Raw genomic sequence first — 4,674 nt, forward strand, 5'->3', positions numbered from 1 at the left:
ATACAGTTAATATATGTTTTGTTGCTTAATTAGTATTTGAAAATAAGTGTATTTTTTTTTTCTGAGTAGCCTTTTGGAAAAAAGTGTGACAAATACAGCTTCCAGTCATGTTACTTTGCTAACTTGTAATGATTAAAAATCCCCTCATCAGGCCCAGGATGTAGCTCAGTGGTGGTGTGCCTGCCTTGCAAGGACAAGGTCCTGAGTTTGATCCCCAGTACTGAGAAAAAAAAATCTCCTCATCAGGAGAGAATTAAATATCACTAGGGCAGCTGGGGATTTAGCTCAGTGGCACTCTCCTGCCTGGCAAATGCAAGGTTCTGAGTTCGATCTCCGGTACCAAAAAAAATATCACTAGATCAAAAGACAAGCAAATTCGAGTTCTCCTTTCTCCCACTTTTGCACATCCACTTGCAACCATCACATTTCTGCAGTTTCCAGTCTCTCAGAAACCAACACTAGGAAAGTTCTCTAAAAGGCTGGGCAGTGTTTCTGAGTCTCTGAATGATCACGGAGTTCCGCAAACCTGCTTCCTGTAGAGTGAGCGACTCATCCAGAGACCTGAGGAAAGGAAGCGCTGTTGCCAGGGAGAAGGGCGGACTGCTCCGGAGACAGTGGTATTTCTCAGTGAAGTCTCTGATGTGGTTTGTCCTATGAGAAATGTTAAATTTCTGGACGATCCTTTTCCCATTTGCTAGCCTTATCTGTATATTAGTGATGGGCTCCGAGTTATTCAGTGAAGCAGTGGACAAATTATTTTTACTTTCAACTTCAACAGTCTTTGTTTTAGAAACAATTTTTGGTGTGACACTTCCCGGTGTGTGCCCCTGCCCTGAGAAGGGATGGAATGCAGGCTTCGTGGATGTACATACTTCATTTTTCTTATCTTCAACTTTAACATCCACCTCCTCCTTATCAAAAATTCCCTGTAATTCTGAAGGCAATTCCCCCTTCTTGATGGCGTTCAGAAACTGCGGACTTGCACCATCAGAATAACTTCTAAAATCATCGTTGACTGTGAATCAATTTTTCCATGATTTTATATTTACATCTACCTATTTCTCCTGTTCAGTGGAGGTTAAGCATTTGGCTCCAATCTTCTGAGCTTCCTCAAAAAAGGCTGTCAACAAAATATCCACAATTCCTTTGTCGATTATCACTAAGCAGGTGATTGTCAGGTCCTGTTTCACAAACCCTTTCCTTCAAGCACAAAAGAGGAAAACAGCGAGCCATCCCTTCTTTGGCGCGATGCAGGTTCCAGGGAAGTCAGTACAGCCGAGGTCTGAGTGTCTACCTGGGAGCACGCTCATTCTTCTTTTATGCTTTCAAGATTATCTACTTCTTTCATTGTCTTGGTGTTACCCGGGGAGCGGCCCCACGGCCTGGCCCTCCAGTCCCTTGGGGCCCGCGGGCACCGTCGGGTGCGCTGCCCCCAGACCCGCTAAGTAGGTACTGACTTTAAAGAATCAATATTTAAGGATTATAGTACGGTTAGAGTGCAAAGAGCAATGAATAATTTCCTGCACAATCATGAGTTAAAGTAAAACACCATGAATATGAATATATTCACAAAATCACAACTGAATACATGTAAACCTCATTTCCCAGGACACACAACTATTTAGACTTCAAATGTGTGGATGGTTCTCTTTTGATTAACTGTTGAGTTCCCCGTGAACTCATGGAGAAAAAAATCATGACACATAACATATCACATTATGAAATGAGCTGGGAGAATGATATATATTTGCACTTGATTAGTTGTGATTCATTTGGAGAGCTTTCTCAAATTAGTACAAGAATCAGGAAAAATCCTAAAAGCTGTACAGTTGTAGTAAACATAATGAGAAGTGCATATCTGAGAAATAAAAATTGTGTACATTTTAGAAAAAACACAATTTACATGTTAAATATTGAGTTTTACAGACTTGGTATGTCCCTCTGTAATAATATTGATGTGGTGCTTAAAACATTGACATTAGGTGTTTTCAGGATTATTTCTTGTTCAATGTTTATATCACCATTCACTTAGGATTTTAAATCAAATCATGGAGATTGGAGTTTTTTTGTTTGTTTCATAAGAATTTAAATTGCATTTTAATGCTGATCTGCTTCCCCTAAACATATTGTACACATATTACACAGCCATCATAAATTATAGAAGAAAGTACTTTTTCCAAGGGTCATACTAAGTCTTTAAAGGTCAAAATCTTTGACATGTAATTATATTTCTTCTAAAATAAACTTACTTATTTCTCAGGTATGTGTTTCTTATTCAAATTTAATACAACTATATAATTTTAAGTTAAGATTTTCCTTTGAAATTGTATTACTGTGGGATGTGTATGGCTTGAGTTTTTCCCCAAGGATTTGTGTGTTGGGAGCTTGGTCCCCAGTGTGGTAAGACTGAGGTGATAAGACCTTTAGGTGGGGGCATTGCCATCAGAAGAAACTGTCGTTCTTGTGTGGCCTTGGTTAGTTCTGAGGAATGGATTGTTATAAGAAGAGCAAAACTACCACTTTTCTTGCTCTGACTTCCTGTATCACTATCACTAGGTGATCTCTCCCCTTTGCATGTGCTCCTGCTGCAATGCCATTTTCATTGCTGTGGGGTCACCAGAAGTTACTCACCAGAGCTGAACCTATGCCAGCATTGTGCCCTTGGAACATCCAGAAAGGTGGATTAAATAAACTTCCGTTCTTTACAAAATAACCAGCCTTTGGTGTTTTGTTATAGTAAAAGAAAATGGCTACTACATGTGAATCCCTTCAAAATTCACTTTGTGGAATGTGATCCCTAAGGTGATAAATCAGGAGGTGGGGTCTTTGAGGGGGGTGATTAGGTCACAAATGCTCTGTCCTTGGGAATGAGACTGATGCCCTTATAAAAGTGCTGGAGGGTGCTAGCTAGGCTCTGTTATTTTTCCATCTCTTCTGCCATGTGACGAAACAGTATTTGTTCCCTTTGGAGGGCAGAGGATGGATCAACAAGGGACCATCTTTGGAGCAATGAGTTAGCCTTCCACAGACACTCAGTCTGCAGGTGTCTTGACCTGGATTTCCCAGCCTCCCAAAGAGTGAAAACTAAACTTTATTATGTACAAATTACCCAGTCTCTGGTCTTCTCTTACATCAGTAGAAGCATAATAAGACAGATGGCCACAGCATCCTCCCCTGGGTGTTGTTCTCACTACTGCCCTCTGAACTACCTGGCACTCTCATTAAGATAGGATATGTTTGTCTGTATTTTCCTTAAAGGCAGAAGTCTCTGTAACTATCTTGAGCATCCAGACATAGTGGAAAGGATGCCCTGCCATTGCTGTTGTAGCCTGTAAGTAGCCTGGGAATTTCCACCTCTTAGAAACCAGACATGAAATAAGAAATGTGACTACACCAAGACTACTGCACTGTGGTGGCCAAAATTATATGGAAAGGCCCTGGAAAACACACACACACACACACACACACACGCACACACGCACACACAGCATGGGGGGATCCCATTTCTGAAGAAGATCTTCCATCTGAAACCATTTTATAAAGAGATAAACTACCCTTATTAGTCCTTTTAAAATTTCTGACCTATAAAATTATGAGCAAAATAAAAGTGCTGTTTTAAGCAATTAAATTTCGAATTAGTTTCTTAAGCAGCAATGCATAACTGGCTTGTATATATTAAACTAATTCAAATTTATGTTCTATCTCTTCCCCTATGTCATAGTGCCAGGCAATGTCATGAATGCTGATGATAAAAATTTTAAGTTAAACATTTTCTGGTCCTTGCTACCCAAGAAGAGAGACACAGAAATCCTTATTTATGATACATGTGATAAGTGCAATAATAAATAATATGAGAACATAAAAGGAACAATTCTTCCATTTAGAAAGTAATTACCACGAAGGCAGAGAGTTTTACCTATTTGGTTCACACAAGCACCATGAAACGTGTCTTGTGCAGAGCAGATACTCATAAATATTTCTTGAATGAGAAATGACTGAAGGAATGAGAGAGTTGATGAACATGAAGACTCTATAAAGTGTGGGAATGAGCTCTGAAAGAATTGAGAAAATAGATAACATTTTAACCAGATCTTCCAGAGTACTTAGAATTTTGTTATGAAGGGTATCAGGAGGGAAAGAGAGGAGATGAAACATTGGTAGGAACTTGGATAGTCTTGTCCCGTGCCATTCTTGGCTACTGCCTGGTCAGCGGTGAGGCCTGAGAGCTGCCAGGTTGATCTGATATTTATTAATGTGCTTCCAATTTGAAAACTTTTGGCATCCTATCCAAGACTACCTCAAGGGATTAGTTTGATCTTGAGAGATGTTCAGAGTTTTAGCTGTGATTATTTCTCCAAATGGGCTAATCCTCTAGTACATCTAGGATCCCAGATATCTCTCAGATCCAAGAAGAGTAAGGATGCAGTTGATTCTTTGAAGCCATTGGCCACATTTTTTTAAAGCTTTAAATCCTTCAACTTGTTCTGTGATCAACATAATCCCTAGGTTGGGAATAAATGGGAACCTTACCCTGTTTATCAACTACCATAGCAATATAAATAAAGATAATACCTTGTTTTATATTTTAGATGGCCACATCTCTTAATATTCCTAGTGACTAACAATTCCTACTTTGTATTAATTGCCTATAACTTGTTGAAGGACCCTGGAACT

The 4,674-nt window shown here is 39.4% G+C and overlaps 1 pseudogene; it reads right to left on the reverse strand.

The window, feature by feature from the left end:
• Positions 1–458: 458 nt before the first annotated feature.
• Positions 459–1,348, reverse strand: LOC101704089 (UBX domain-containing protein 2A-like; annotated as a pseudogene).
• Positions 1,349–4,674: the final 3,326 nt, after the last annotated feature.

This window comes from Heterocephalus glaber, unplaced genomic scaffold (assembly GCF_053883595.1).
Source record: "Heterocephalus glaber isolate CG9 unplaced genomic scaffold, H.glaber_assembly_v1.0 deba00001454, whole genome shotgun sequence".
NCBI lineage: Eukaryota > Metazoa > Chordata > Mammalia > Rodentia > Bathyergidae > Heterocephalus > Heterocephalus glaber.